Source organism: Podarcis raffonei, chromosome 5, assembly GCF_027172205.1.
Source record: "Podarcis raffonei isolate rPodRaf1 chromosome 5, rPodRaf1.pri, whole genome shotgun sequence".
Taxonomy (NCBI): Eukaryota; Metazoa; Chordata; class Lepidosauria; order Squamata; family Lacertidae; genus Podarcis; species Podarcis raffonei.
In genome coordinates, this window is record NC_070606.1 from 29,304,730 (window position 1) to 29,321,547 (window position 16,818).

Consider the following 16,818-nt stretch of genomic DNA (forward strand, 5'->3'; position numbering starts at 1 on the left):
ATCTGCTTTGGGGAGCCTTCGTTGACTCAGATGGTAACTGCAAGTATGGTTAGCAGCACATGTTGCCAGAAATTGAAACAAAAGGCACCTAGCCACTTCAATTTCGTTTCTTATGAAATGACTAATAAGTGTGTGAAAAGGGGGTTGGTTTTCTTTATCTCTTTCATCCCTTACTTGAGGGGGGGACTCACATCTCTCTTGACAACAGTTGATTTGGGCTGCTGCCATTTTGTTTCCCAGGATACCCTAAACTTTGTGGTGTTCCAGGGGATTAGAAGAAAAGAGTCGGGGTGGGGAATGAAAATAAAACCTGTGGTGAGATTGGCTCAGTTGTGGTAGCAGCAGCAGGGGGAGTAACAGAAATAAGTAAGAACACCGGAATGAAAACAAATTATTTTAATGAATGACTTCAATGTGATTTTAAAGAAAGAATGTGTTACTCTGCTTGCTCCATTGACCTGAAGGAGAGATGCGTGCTGCAACCCCATAGTCACCTTTGACTGGATTTAACCGTTCAGGGGTCCTATACTTTTACCTGCTGCAGAGGGTTTGGGACATGTTCAAAAGAGTACACTTAATTCATGCCTGCATTGGCCATATGCATCATAATGTGCACTCTGCGCTGCCCTGTGACTGTGCATTTTCAGTGCAATTAATATTGATGAGAAAGTCATCTTTTAGGGAAGCTAAATGCCCATTTCTGTTCATCTCATTTGCAGTGATTGCTACTGATAAGATTCTGAGGAACCCCTGGGTTCTGAGCAGCACAGTTTGAAGCATTGTGGACCAGATAAACGCAAGCAATCAGATTTCTTTCACTGGTAGCAATCATATGGAGTTCTCCCTGTAATTAAAGCAGATATTAATAGTTAGGTTTTCTAGAATTTGCTGGCAGATGGCACTGCATATTGGAGAATTTCACATAAATAGCAGTATTATGAACATATGTCTGATACATATTTTAAAATGTTGCATTCTTAAAGTATAGTGATGTAAAAAGACTTCATGGGGGACTTTTAAACATAGCTGAGCAAACAGCTGTGCTGTGTTTTTGATGAAAGACCCATTTTTTTATGTCTGCTTGTACAGGGACATTAAAAAACACACACAACAAAGTTTCGGCTTGATAAGTATAAAGCAAAAGGGAAAATCAAGATTTGACAAGTAAGATCGAGAGTTAAGTGTTCTCGTTAGTATATCTGGTACCTAGAGAAAGCCAATTCCCATATCAACATGCCCAGATGTTAAGATCAGCTGCTAGTGTTCTCCAGGTTGTCACTGCCAACAGAGAGAAAGTGAGTGGAACTAGGGGAGAGGGCATTTTTTGGTGTTCCATTTCATGAACTCCCTTCCCAGAGATGCTTTTCTGACACCAAATTTTCTATCCATTAGGCACCAGGCAAAACCCTTTTCTATTCTTCTAGACCTTTAAAGCACAATCCTACAGCCACTTACTTGGAAGTCCCATTAAACTCAGTGGGGCAGACATATGAGTAGTCATGCACAGAATTGTATTTTAAGGTCTTTTAGACTTTAATCTTTTAATTTACTCTTGCTTTATGATTGAGTTTATGTTGATTATACATTATGGTTTTCATTGTAAGTTGCACTCAGATCATTTTTGAAGAAGAGTAGTGTAAACGTTTCTCAAATAAAAACAGGAAAGAAACTTGTGGAATTGTAAAGACTAACAAATTTATTGTGGGTTAAGTTTTGTGGCCTAAAGTCTACTTCATCAGATGCAGGAACTGCAATCCTCATTTGGCAGGGTGATAAGCAAAATATGTAAAGAAAACAAATAAATGTTGGAGTCAAATAGCAATGGAATCCAAAATAGTACAGTCTGTGATCATTCAATTAGAGCTTGCACATATGCAAAATGAGCACAGTGACACTTCACCACAGCAGTGGTGCGTATTTATTATTTTGCATACCATGGAGCTGTGTGAGTATGTACACTGGTGCCATTGAGCTGAAGACACATGATCTCCCCAAAGCTGAAAGTAATTGTAGGTGAGCACAAAGTGGCAGTGTTTTGAAGGCAAATTAACATGGCTGCCCCCTGGAAATTATTCAAATAAATACTTATTCAGGCATTAAGTGTACCTCTGAGCATATTCAGAGCACTTTCCCACTGAGGGTAATTAAGTTTTGCTTTTTTAAAAAAGCAACTTACATCTTCAGGATACACTTTTGAAAAGCAGAACATCATCATCAACAACAACAACAACAACAGCAACAACAACAACAGACTATTCATGGTGAATAGTTCTGGAGTGGGGGCCCTAATTCAGTAGTAGGCTACATGTTTTGCATCCAGAAGCTCCCACTGTCAATCTCTGGCATTTCAGAAGAAATTTAGGTAACTGTGCTAAGAAGGATCTTGCCAAACAGCTGTGCTAATTTAATGGTCTGGGCCACATAGAGCAGTGGTCCTACTCTGTGTAGGGCACCTACAAATACAGATACAGCAGTGGTTTGACTCAATATACGGGTGCTTCACATGTGCGGACAACATTCACACATACCCTTTTATGTAGCTACAGTTATGCACTGCTTTTTGGTATTATGGTTTTGATATGTATGGGGGGGCATTCCTGCAAAAAGTGCTGCACATAGTACTGGTATGTGCCAGTCTATTATAAGTGGATAGCAAAAATCCCTTCCAATAACAATCCTATAGTGCTTTGCATGGCACAAGTTCTCATGGAATATGTCCTTATTAGTAGTGACAGAATTGTGCCCATTCTCACCGAGGTTTTGTGCATTAACGGGAAGCTCAGGGCCTGAGTGCTAGGAATGTCCTTTACTAAATTTTCCCTTCTCAGAAGGTAATCGAGGAGTTTATGGAGGGAAAAAGGGACTCCCATTAAAGAACTTTATGATGCACAATGGGTTTCTGACCTTGTGTTTTTGGCAGGTATTTCCACACCTCTTAACTTCTGAAATCTCACACAGCAGAGTGAAGTTTAATTGGCATTTTATCTTATGCACTGAAAAGATTTGAGGCCTAATTCCTCATTTTGTGGAGCATTTTTGAATAATTATGATCATTACCAAGGTATGTAATTAAAAAATAAAACAAAAGGGAACCCCAGGAGTGCTATGTTACACTTTCTGTACCTAAGACAATACTAAAAAGCTGTCCAGGGGCTTCTAAACTGCAGACTGTAATTCCAGTTTAATTCCAGCTCTGGGGAAGCACCTCATACTTTGGTTAATTTCCCTTGAAATCCATGCAGCTTTGATAGGCCATGAGTATGTGCCTTAAACATATATTCAAGTGGTTTTCATTTTCTGAATATCTGAGAGAGCCACGCCGTTACTGTGAAAAAGTAGCTAAGCGTTTTGCTATGTTGCTAATGGGAGGAAAAATACTAAACGTATTTCTTGTACTATGATTGAATTCTTGAAGCCTTAGATTAGCAGTACCCGGAGGTCCAGCGGTCCGCCAACCCCGTGGCCAGAGGGGAAAAACAATTCCAGAGACTTCTTGGTCAGAGAAAAGAGATTTATTGAGATCTGCGCAGAGGCAGCCAGTGGAGTCCTCTCCAAAGACTGGCTACAACGATACAAGTAAACAAGCATTTTTATACCTGAGAGCATGTCCATCTCCCCAATTCCCTCCAATCAGCTGGCAAGGTTAAGCTTATTTCCTTATATGGCATATGGCTATCTGCCTAGCTAAGCCCACCTCCTTCCCTTGTTCGTGTGCTCCTCTCTTGCGTTACTGCAGCAGAGAGCATGTGCAGAGAGCAGTTCCTGGTTTGCAGAGCTCAAGCAATTGCAAAGAGGAAGTAGCTCCCAGCTTGCAATTGCGGTTTTTGCTAGCTGCTTAACCACAACTGCAGAAGTTAGCTTAGGTGCAGATAGTATTGAGATTAACCCTTTCAATTCCCTCCTCTTCTTTTGGACAACCTATCTCCTAGGTTCGTCCTGGTCTCTTGGGTTTATAATCCTGGGGGAGAACAATAAGGGCCATGATTTTTATTTTATTTTTTGCATCACACCTTGTAAGCATTGCACCAAGCAGGGTATACAGAGGCAAAGAAGCAAAAGGATTAATAGCGGCCTTGCTAATAATACCACAATATGCCTGAGCCAACTGCCATGAGGCAGCTAGGAATATAACCAACCCCATAGATCACCTCCTGTAGTTTTCAGCGGGTTCCTGGCTATCATTGTTTCCATGTGATCAATGGTGGCTGAAATGCTGACATTATTATCTGGGACATATCTATTTTATTGCTGAAGGGCCCACTGATACTCGTGCTCTATCAGCTGCCTTGCTTCTTGGGAGGTTGTGTCCCACCTCTCTAAGGAGGAGCCTATTATCTTAACCAATTTTCCCACCTGTCCTTGTGGATGCTTAATACTCTCATGATTTCTTCCCAACACACTGTATCCGAAAGGGGCTTCTCCCTCTACATATATTAACATATACCCACAGGAATATATATCCACCCTTGCAGAGGCCTGACACACGGAGTGACCATATCAAAGAGTTCTGGCCCCAATATCAAAAGTCCTGGCGGTGCCTTAAAATTTGCTGGGGGGGAAAAAAAAGTCTCTACGTTGGGGACGCTGCCCGCGGGCGTCCCTCCCATCCACTTGTCCAGTCGTCTGGCGCTCTTCTGGAGATGGTTAGCTTCAGAGGATCATCAGGATTTGGTGTAACTGTCCAATCTAAAATAGCCTTCTTCACTTAAGTGTGGTGGACCCAAGGGGTGAGGTCAGCAACTTTAACAGCAGTGGGCCTGGGTCCACCTGTTAGAAAGAGAGAAATTCTCGGGAGAATGACTGCACATAATTATCAAACTGCACATTTTGACTAGCATGGGGGGGTTATGGCAAAACTGAGTGGACAAAGGCTGGTCCATTGTCAGATCCTATTGACCTAGGTAGCCCATAGCGGGGAATGATCTCCCTAACAGGCACCTGGTTACTTCAAATGCCTTTTCAGTTCTGGTAGGCCAGGCTTCAACCCATCCTGTATACGTGCAGATCGCCACGAACAGGTAGCGGTATGGTCCACAGCGGGGCAATTTAGTGAAATCCACAACAAGGTCTTCCAAGGCTACCACTGCATAGCCTGCTTTTCGCTGTCCAGCCTTAACAAAGCTGCTTCCATCCACAAACCATGAAGGCCAGTGGGGGTTTGCTTCATCTTTGAGGTCAGGCCTGCTTTGACATTTTCTCATTTTAGCCTGGGAGAGAAAATAGGTACCCTTCATGTCAAGCAAAGCTGGGACTGCATGCGGGGTCACACAAACAGAGTCTTGGCCAAAAGTAAATTTGTCTGCTTTGTTCAGTAGGGTGGCTACTGCCACAACTGTTCTCATACACGGCGGTAAACCTTGCTCTGTAGGCGTCAGGCGCTCAGATAGGTATGCCACTGGCTGTTGCCAGCTTCCCAATTTTTGGCACAAAACCCCTTTCGCCGTCCCTTGGTCCTCATCCACGAATAGAGTAAAGGGTTTCTCAGGATTTGGGATGCCAAGCGCTGGGGCTTGCTGTAGTGCCTTCTTCAAATCCACGAAGGCTTGCTGTTGTTCTGTGCTTCAAACAAAGGGGTCTCTCTCAGTTCCTCTGGTTGACTCATGTAGAGGCTTGGCAATGATGCTGTAATTAGGTATCCATATCCTACAAAATCCTGCAGACCCCAGAAAGCCACAGAGTTCTTTGGTTCTGGTATCAGGATAATAGCCTGCTTCCTTTCTTCACTGGTGACAAAAGGGTGTTCCACTGTGATTGGCATTGCCTCAAGATCCTATGTTGGAGCAGTCGCTCTAGATGCACCCACACTCCTTCAGCCGCCCTTCGTGGGATGGGATACTTATTTACTGCAACAGGATTGACAAATGGCTTGGGCTTCACGATTATTGGTGGGATATTCTTTGCCATTCCTAGGGGGTTCACTTGTTCCAGAATACTGGCGGGGATGGGTCCCTCCTCTTCTTTTACCATCATGAGGCGCCAGTACTCCCTCAGGGGTGCCTCCACAACCAGTTCCCCAAGTGACATAGTGGACAATGTGGCTTCTCCCGATGGCTTAAAAGTAATTTGGGCTTGCAACTTTACCAACAAATCTCTTCCTAATAATAGAATAGGGCATTCTCTCTTCCAGTGCCCTTCCTGTCGGCAGATGGCGCACTGATTCCTCCGAGACGGCTTCGCCCTCCTCCCCGGGCACTTCCTCTTTCCTGAGGGGTGGGTGTGGTAGCCTGTAATGCCATCAACTTCCTTGTTTGATACTTCTCCTTTTTTCTCTGGGCCTCCTCATCTCTCTGATTGTAAGTGGTTTGAGCTATTTCCAACATCTATTCCAGCCCATGGCCGATGAACCCCTTATGCTTCTGAATTATTTTTTTTCCGGCGAATATCGGACGCTGCCTGAGCTACAAAGGCAGCCTTTATAATGGGGCGTTGGCAATATCATCTGGGTTCTCCTCAAAGGTAGGGTTCTAATTTCTCCAATTGCACACATCAGCACTTAAAAAAGGCACATGTTGGACTGTATAAGTGCATGGTGGTGCTTCCCCACCCTGTCCTGGGGGGGGGGCCTGGTGGGTCATACACTCTGCGTAGAGGCATCATTGCAGTCCCACCCTTTTTCTGTGCCTTATGGGACTTATAGAGGGACGCCCTGGTTGCTGCTTCTATCCATTTCTTCTGCCATTTCTTCCCTTGTGTTGGGGAACATCCTGCTGCTGCCAACAAATGGGAACTAACATCCACTTCTTTCGCATAGGGTTGTACATACTGTTGCAATCTCAATGTCTGATACTGAGTCCGCCTTTTTCCTTTCTTTGCTAACTCAATTAGTCCCTTCATAAACTCCTCATCATCCTCTTCCTCTTTGCTCTCTAATTCATCAACCTTGGAGGGTTCAGGCTGAGGGCCGGCTCCTCCCTGGTCCTGGGGCCCTGGGCCTGGGGGATTCGCTAGAGGGGCAGTTGGTGGAGCATAGGGTGGCGGCGGTTTAATGACTTCCCCCTCTTCTCCTTCCGGTTCTGGTATCACCGGGGGGGGGGGGCCTTTCTGACTTCCCTGCCGGTCGGACTGCACAAATTGTATTTTGTGGGGCGTCGCCTCGGCAGGCTTTCAGCCACGGTGGATTCTTTTCTACATTGATTTTCCAGGTAGAAATATAAGGGATCTGGTCTGGGTGGACGTTCAAGATATTTTGATATAGTGGGTTGATTAGTTGCAAATTAAATCTGCCCTCCAAGGGCCAATTAGTTCCTTGGGTGGGCCAATCAACCTCACATAATGTCCTCATCCTCTCTCTTCTCAATTTGAACCCAATCATCATGCTTCGTAGCTGCTTTCCAGTTGGTTAAAAAGCATTTCAGAGGACTACGTTGGCTTGCCCCAGACCCCATTTTTCAGATACTCCGCTCCTAACCGGGCTTAAGATCCTTTCACACACCACACACTACAGACTGTGACTTGGCGAACTCTCGTTGCCAAGAAATGCACAGCCCTGCAATCGCTCGGCCAAGGGGATGCTAAGCCCCGGCCCACACTTGACAATTCAGCCACTGGAGTATCTGACATGCAACATACAAAACACACCAAAATAATTTTCCCTCTGTTTCCCCTTTCCCCAACCTTACTGGCGGCACTCTACTGCCACCTCTGTTTCCCCTTTTCCCGTCCCTGTCTGGCGGGGCGGCACCTTATTGCCACGGCCAGTTCCTTTGTTCCTTTTCTGGCGGCACTCTACTGCTCACAGCCAGACCCTTTATCCCTTTTCTGGCGGCACTCTACTGCTCACAGCCAGACCCTTTATCCCTTTTCTGGCGGCACTCTACTGCTCACGGCCAGGGGAAGCTGATCAGGCTTCCTACCACGCCCTTTCCCTTTCCTGGGCTCACCTGTTCCGCTGCGGACCCCTCCTTCGGCCGTCCTCTTTTCTCTCCCGACTGGGTGTCTCGGCTCAGGCACAGCGTGGCGATCTCCCCCTACGAACTGGCAGGGTGCGCGCTGGAGATTGCGAGCGCTGGTCCCGGTTGCTCACCCGGTCGAGTCTGGCCCCTCGGTCCACCTTTCGTGGGGTGGGGACCCATCCCGGACGAGCCCCCAAAACGAAGCCTTAGATTAGCAGTACCCGGAGGTCCAGCGGTCCGCCAACCCCGTGGCCAGAGGGGAAAAACAATTCCAGAGACTTCTTGGTCAGAGAAAAGAGATTTATTGAGATCTGCGCAGCGGCAGCCAGTGGAGTCCTCTCCAAAGACTGGCTACAACGATACAAGTAAACAAGCATTTTTATACCTGAGAGCATGTCCATCTCCCCAATTCCCTCCAATCAGCTGGCAAGGTTAAGCTTATTTCCTTATATGGCATATGGCTATCTGCCTAGCTAAGCCCACCTCCTTCCCTTGTTCGTGTGCTCCTCTCTTGCGTTACTGCAGCAGAGAGCATGTGCAGAGAGCAGTTCCTGGTTTGCAGAGCTCAAGCAATTGCAAAGAGGAAGTAGCTCCCAGCTTGCAATTGCGGTTTTTGCTAGCTGCTTAACCACAACTGCAGAAGTTAGCTTAGGTGCAGATAGTATTGAGATTAACCCTTTCATTCTTAAGGTACTCTGGTGTTGCGTCAATATTAAGGTGATAGGATAAATACACAGATGTGGTTTAGGTAATCTTGCCAAATCAATGTCTATTGACGTATGTCTAATACTGACAAATACCGACATGAAATATATTCCAGATAGCCCTGAAAAAGACCTAAGCATTATGTGTACCAAGTTATTGAGTCCAGGAGGTGGAAAGTTGCACTCTCCTCAAAGGAGCAGGTTTATAGCTTGTGGGTACACCTGGGTCCAGCATTGTCACTGGAGGTTCAGGTGCCATTGGTGTATTCCTTCCAACACAATGTGGCTCAAATCCGGAACACCACCTTCTGCATCCAAAATCCTGTGCTAGTCACGTGACCCATGTGAGATTGCGGACCTGGAGAAAGGGCTTTTTAAAGGAGAGATATTGGCCTGAAATTGCATCAGAGCAAGGTGACCAAAATGGCCGCTGTACTCTCATGGGGGAAAAAAAAGGGATGTCCCAGTTTTTGCAGGGTAGTTGATGGATGCTAGGAGTATTTCCCCTCAACTTTTGCTGATTTGCTGACTACAGCCTCTTTTGAACAGTGATGTCTTGGCCAAGGTATTCCATGTTCTGGTAACTTCCAATGTGGATTACTGCAGTGCACTCTATGTGAGGCCGCCCTTGAAGACCCTCAGAAATTTCAACTGGTCCAAAAAGCAGCAGCCAGATCGGCATGGGTTCCATCTAGAACTCATATAATCCTCTTTTTAAAATAGCTGCATTGGTTTCTAGTTCATTTCTAGACCCAATTCAAAGCCCTAAATTATTTAGGCTCCAGATCTCTGGAAGACTCCCTCCTTCTCTTCTGTTGTTGTTCTACTTACACAACAGATTTCTGCTTCAGATACAGTTTTCCTAGTAAAGGGCCTCTGTGATGTTGAAACTGCACCAGTTGAAGCTCTTCTGCTGAAAGGTGCACAGTATCTCTTAGGTTAAAGAGTGGCAACTTTAGGCATCGCACACATCATTCCTCTTTATTATCTTGCAAATCCCATCCCCTGATCCTGTTGGCAACAGGATTTGCCAATTCTGTAAGGAGGTTCACAGCTGTGACTTTAATACATAAGTTTGATAGCAAGGCAAGGTATATGTTGACATTATCTATCTAGTTTTCAGTCATTGAATTTTCCTTGACTTCTTAGGTAGGGATTAAACTTTGTTTCATTTTTTAGTTGAATCCATTGTTTGAATCTGATTTTTTGTTAAAAGATTATTCATCTCCTATGGCTTTTAGCAGTTCTTCACTTTAAGGAATAATCTCCACTTTATGGGCAGAACTTTCTGAATCCTCCCCTTGTGTGCATGGCACTGCTGGAGAAAGTATAGAAATGTCTATGGCAATAAGATCTATTCTGTATTATGACCATTATCTGTCTTAATGTAACAGCGTTCAAGCCCAGACAGTCCGTGATCAATGCACTCTGAGAATATCACAACAGCTATTGAAAAAGCAGAGATAACACTAGTGACAGTAACCTAACTCAGGGGCAGGTTTAAATGCACATCAAGGAAGCAATGAAACCAAGAAGAGATAAGTGGGAGCTCAGAACTGTATCTCCAGTGACATAAGCAATACACTTTGAGTAGTGATTTTCAGACTGTCGGCTGGAAATTTTTCCATCAGTAAATAACACAAATAAAAGGAGGCTTTCTTGGGCAGCAAGAAAAATGGTTGTAGGAAGAGTTCAGAATTATTACAATTTTTTTCAGCCAACTAGCAGTATATTGAATTAGCTTCCCAGCTCTCTAGCCTGTTTCTTGGTGTTTCTGTCTTTTTAAAAATCTGGCTGTGTGGTTTTTTTTTAAAGGGTGCCAGTTACATAGCAGAGACAGAAAAAAGATGTGATTAAAAAGATGTGAGGTAAAAGGAGTTGGATAAATTCGCTATAAATTGTTTTTGTTATTAGGAGGTTTAATCTGAAATCACATTAGATTTAAGCTTGTTGGTGTCTCTGGTATCTTCTCTTACACGATGGATGTTTGTTTCTGTCAGTGGTGTAGTGTGGGGGGTGCAGGGGGGGCCGGCCGCACCGGGCGCAACATCTGGGGGTTAGGGTTAGGGGGCGCAAATCCACGAGTTAGGGGGCGCAAATTACTTGCCTTGCCCCGGGTGCTGACAACCCACAGTACGCCACTGGTTTCTGTTATGGATATATGTTCTTTATTAATACTATTGCTACAAGGTTGTCAAGACCTGGATGGGACAATAAACTTATGAACAGAAAAGCTCCTATGGGCTAGAAACCTTTGTGGATTTTGTTATAAGACTCGGTAAGGTCATTTGAAACTGGTCTATGCTTTTGGAGCTCTGGCTCATATTTATATTTTCTCAGTGAACTCTTCTGTTTCTCCATTGCAAGATTGCTGAAGGGCTGGAATACAGGGATCATTGAAAGGTTCTTAAGATACATTAAATTAAGTATAAGAAATGTGTGCACTTCATTTTGAAATACTGTTTCATTTATTTCATAAAACTGGGAGTTCACTTAACTCTGTGACTTTGTTTGTTAAGCAGAGTCTCCTACCCATCTCTTACTTTCTGTGAAAGCTTATAAGATATGTGTCTGTGGGTGTATTTAACCTGTGCTACAAAGAAAGTTAGATCACAACTTGATCTCATCTTGCAGTCATGAGAATCCTATGACTAATTACTGAAATGCCGGCAAACTAGGTGATGGCTAAAGTTTAAAGAAGTCCTCTTTACTCAGCACCCCACTTTACTTCTGTGGTTTTCAGGATTTCAGTTTCTTTTCATGAACGGAACAGAATGAGAAAAAGAAACAGACAGCAGGCTTCTATATCAGTAGGTGCAAAACTATTATTTCCTGTATAACTTTGGTTTAAAAAAAATAAACTTATTGTATCTTATTCACATGATAATGCTTGCATAATCCCATCTTATAATAAAGCATGAAAGCCTTGATTCCCATTACAACTGTAAACCACTGTATAAACCACAAAGCAATAAATGTACAGTATGGTTTCTCCATCTCTTCTTGATGCTGTAAATGAAGGCTGTAAATTGCTTTCTCACACAATTTGTGCAATAATATACTTAATGGATTATGAATGACATGGGTGGAAGTTGACATTAGCACAGCAATTTCTATTTAAATGTGCTTCAGACATAAATGCATGGTGTCTCAATAGCAGACTATCTGAATACATACACCCTTGAATTTGTATTTAGCAAAATTTGGTGTGCTAGAGATTGAGGTGGTGAATCATTATTAACTAATACAGTACCTGTGCATGTATATCTGTTATAGATCTAAATGACAGGTTTCTCTGGTCTCTCAATAAAAGTGGATTTCTTAATAGCAAAATTATTTCAAATAAGAATGCTGTTCTCATTTACATAAACCAATCAGTTCAGAGCTAGAATCACCATTACATTGCATCTGCTACAAAATGGTGCCTTAACCAAATTGAAGCCACTGAAAAAGGGAAGTTATCTGAGAGTTTCCTTACGTAAAGTATACAGCTGTCCTGCCTCCTGCATTCCTTGCCACAGTTTAGAACATGGTTTGCCAATCTCTTGTTTCTAGAGGTTTTTGACTACAACTCTCATTAGCCAATGGCAGTGGTAGTTCAAAACACCAGTTTGGCAAAGGCTCTTTTAGAACATGATGAGAATTCATGTATGATGAGATGAGGGAGAAATTCAGTTAGTTCATATTTAACGGCAAATTACCAAATCTGCAGTTTCTGAAACAATAAGTGAACCAAAATGCAGCTACAGACCCTCCAAGTGTCCCCATTTTCCAGGGATGTCCCTGATTTAGAGAAGCTGTCCTGGTTTCTGATTTGATCCCAGAACGTCCTACTTTTCCTTAGGATGTCCTTATTTTCATTGGAGAAATGTTGGAGGGTATGGAGATAGCCAAACCCTGAGCTGTCTGAAGGCAAACCTGTATAAGGAAGTTTTTAAAAAATGTTTAATGTTTTATTATGTTTTTATATATGTTGGAAACTGCCAAAAGTGGCTGGGGCAACCCAGCAAGATGTGTGGGGTATAAATAGTAAAATTAGCATTATGGAATGGGACGTCCCTATTTTCATCGGAGAAATATTGGAGGGTATGCAGCTAACATTAAGAATTAGAACCATCGTTTTGAAATACTTCTCAGATATGCCTCTAAGATAACTAAATGAGAAAATGATTGTGTACCATTGGAGATAATAGTCATGGCTATTTCAAGTTGTCATTATTCTATGAGTACGTCTAGATCCATTTTGAGCTGTACTTAAAACAAAACAAAACACCAATAGCACCCCTGTCATGGTCAACATATTAACAGATCTTACTTCAGAAGCCAGTGCAGCTTAGACTATTGAAGGCTCACCAGGCACTGTGGGATGGGGTGTGCACCATTGGTGTGAAAATATGGGTGTTATAAGAGTGTCTCCTGTTTAGCTCTTAAATATTCCAGGATGCATCTGTTCTTTATGACATATAGCCGGTGAGAATGGGGAAGACTCTTTAGAAGAAGGAATAAAGTGCACCATCATTTTAATGCAGCATTTTCCACAGGAGACCAATATCTGTCACATATACTAAAATGTCAGCTCCAGCAATAACCTTCCAGTTCACGAAGAAAGGATCATGCTGAATGAATGTGGATTTCTTGGTCATTCAAAAGTGTTTATAGCTTGGACAAGCCATTACATAAAGCCTTTAGTGCTGTGGAATTACAGATGGAGAAAGGAATTTTACAGATGGGCAGTTTTAGTTGATCAGGTTATAGTGTATGCCAGGGATCATCTCCATTTAACATCTAGGGCACCAAGAGGTGATAGCCAAAGGAAAAAAATGAGAGTGTTAAATGCCCAAGCACTACCACATGAAAAACACTAGTTAATATCTGAGCCATTCTGTTCATCTTACTAATGCAGGCAGTTGTCTTCTATTCAGAAATGAGAAAGTAAAAGGAAATGGCCAAAATTAATTAAGCAATTAAACAATGACTTCTTTCCTGCATTTTGAGTCTCCTGTGACTCAGCATTCTTTGCAACTTATTTACCCATGAATTGTGTTTTTCATGCTGGAGATTGGATAGCGATACATTTTGTTAAAAGAGACAGACCAGACCATTCAGTGTTGTTTATTTATTGCTCAGTTATTTTAGGCTGCTCTCTCTTTTGCTCCCCTGCCTCTCCCTTGAGATGATTGTCTTTGTGTCTTCCTTTGTTGCCTTGGAAAAAATATATATTCAAAATGATATTTAAAAGAATGCCTGATATATTTGCAACCTTTTGAGAAGAATTAGAATTGGAATCTCATTAACACATGATGCAATCCATCAGACGAGGACCTGTTTCCAGTCCCCTGAGCAAGCTTCCTCTTGCTGGCCTCTCCTATAGTTTGGTTATTGATTATTCTTCTCCCTTTTCATTGTTTTGTGTTTCCATCCAGTTTTTAGCAGTGGGGGGGGCACTTAGAAATACAGAGCAAGGGGAGAGAGCCTTTTAGAGGTGATCTGCTTGAGCTGGTGGCCGGACATGAATTGCCAGGTCAGCAGTGTGGTCCTCTGTTGTGCTCCTGTTACTCAGAGTGACCAGCACCACTTAACTGCAAGGCAGAATGGTGAAGGCTGCTCTCTGAAGCCCTGGGAAGAGGATGTTATGTGTCCACTTCCCAGGCTTTAGACGTTGCTGTTCCAACTTATAACTTTTCTAGGTTCAGACTTCTTATTGTTGCTTGGAAGAGAATGTTTTTTAAATAAAAGAATCAAATCACCTCCAGTCTGAATTGATACAGTCCAGAAGCATATAACACCCCATCATTTGTTTTCTGTAGTAACTGTTTGTATGCCTGTCTGCATGCCCTCCAACATTTATCCGATGAAAACAGGGACATCCCATTCCATAATGATGATTTACTATTTATACCCCACACATCTTTCTGGGTTGCCCCAGCCACTCTGGGCAGCTTGCAACATATATAAAAACATAATAAAACATTAAACATTTAAAAAAAAATCCCTATGCAGGATTGCCTTCAGATGACTTGGAGTTCGGATTTGTATTCCACCATTCAATCCAGAGCAATCCTCAAGGAGAGCTTGCATAAAATAATAAAATGCAAAGTTACATGTGGCATTTGCCCATTCCTTGTGATTATGTTTGTACAGGGGGATGGAAATGGTTAATGTAGATTGACCAATGAGAAAGCTCAGAGACGAAGCCCACCTGGTTTTGAGGCTCAACCCAGGGTTTACCATTGGGAGATAGAGGAGTGAGGGTCAGACAGAGGCAGAAAAAGTCGAACATAGTGGTTGTGACAGAGTGAGAGACAGGGATAGAACTGAGAGAGAAGAGTGTGACAGTGTGAGATAGTGCCACATCTAGTTTTTGAGAAACTGTTCTGAACATATTTAAAACTTGTTTGTTCTTCAATAAACTTTAATCTTCGTTGTTGACTTTACAACCTGACTGAGACTCAGTATTTCACCAGAAGAAACCTGGTTGGTGGCAGCGGAAGAATAAAGCAGGGGTGTACAGGTCAATAGTCCGTGAAATGACCAGGGGTTCTGTACGAACGCCACAGGCTGCTTTATCCCATGACAGATAGTATTTCTCTGGGGCAGCCCATTCCCTTCTGAATCATTAGATTGCTGTGCCTATTCTCATTGCTTTTTACCCCATCTCACTTCCCTGACACTACTGGCAACAAGATGGTCACTTGCCTGGCTGTGCGCTCTGTATTCCCTTCCCCATGGGGACTGCAATTTACACCTATCATTAGAAAGATGATCTATGATCCGTGAAGCAGCTTTTATACTTAACGAAGATGCTGTTGATTCCTTGGATGTCCATATCCCAGTGACAGCTCAGAGAAGTAAAATAGTTAAAACATTTCTCTCCTAGTCATGTTAAATTCAAAATCTTTGTAACACCATTGTTTGCATTGAATTGAATTTGAATTGGCATCAGGTACAGAGGTTTAGATCCAAGATTAAGTTTTAGGAAATGTGATACTGACTCATAATTTCCCTTCCTCTTTGCATATGTTGAGTATGAGCTAGTCAAAATTAGTACTCTTAAGTCCCAGGAATCACACTGGGCATGCTTTAGGTATGTGTTGTGTAGTACAATCCAGGTTTGCTCAGAAGTGCATCCTACTGTGTACAATGAAGCTTACTAGCAGTTGATTGTGCATAGGATAGCAGCCTAACTCTCTCTAGACGGTGGCCCTTTCCTTGTTGCCTTTTTCTGAACACCCCTTTCACCTTAAAAAGGTGATCGGAATCAAGGCCAGTCCAGTGCTGAGTTTTTAAAATTTCCTTTTGGCCAATTCACTCTGAGATGTCATTGGCCTTCCTTTCTGCTGCACCATGCCCCTCTCTAAAGTTCAGCTTGTGATTCATTGCAGCTTCTAACTCCTTGACAGGCCTAATTCCCCATTTTATTGTATGCATTTGCTGGATGTGATCTCTTGCACTTGTCCACTTTATAGTTCTCAGATGATTACTCTAATTTATCAAGGTCACTTTGATGAAATTTTTGGTTTTCATAGTTCCTATCGTCCTTCCTAGCTTTGCATCATTAAAAAATTGGAATCAAATATTCTTCACTTCTTCGTTTGAGTATGCATTAGAAAGGTAGGATGGCATCAGATACAGAACAGCCTCCTTGTCAGTTTAGCATTCACTTATAACTATGGGCTCAAGCCAGCCAAAATTAAGCACTGCTAAGCCCCATTGATTTCAATGTGAGAATTAACCACTATCGCCCTTTAAAACCAATAAGACCTAGAAATATTAGATTTTAGTTCAACTGCATGTGACTTTTGGAATATGACCCATTTCTAACATTTGTGGATCATTTTTCACCACTGTTCAATTCAAGGTGCTATTCTTGATCACTGAAGAACTCATGGAATAAGAGGAGAGGCCTTGTTATGACCAGGAACTGATTAAGGAACAGGAATTAGAGAGAGGGACAAATATCTCAATGGAGGGATGTGGAAGATGGAGTCCCTCAAGAATCAATATTGGGACTTGTGCTTTGTAACTTGTTCATAACCACTCCAGAAGTTAGGGGAGAGGAGCAAGGTAGCCAGGTTTCTTGATGATACCAAATTGTTCAAGATGGTTAAAGCAAAATAAATAATAATAATAATCCTCCAGAAGGATCACTCCAAACTGAGTGTATAGGCAGTAAAATGGAAAATGTAGTTCAATGTAAACACGTGTACACATTGGACAAAAGT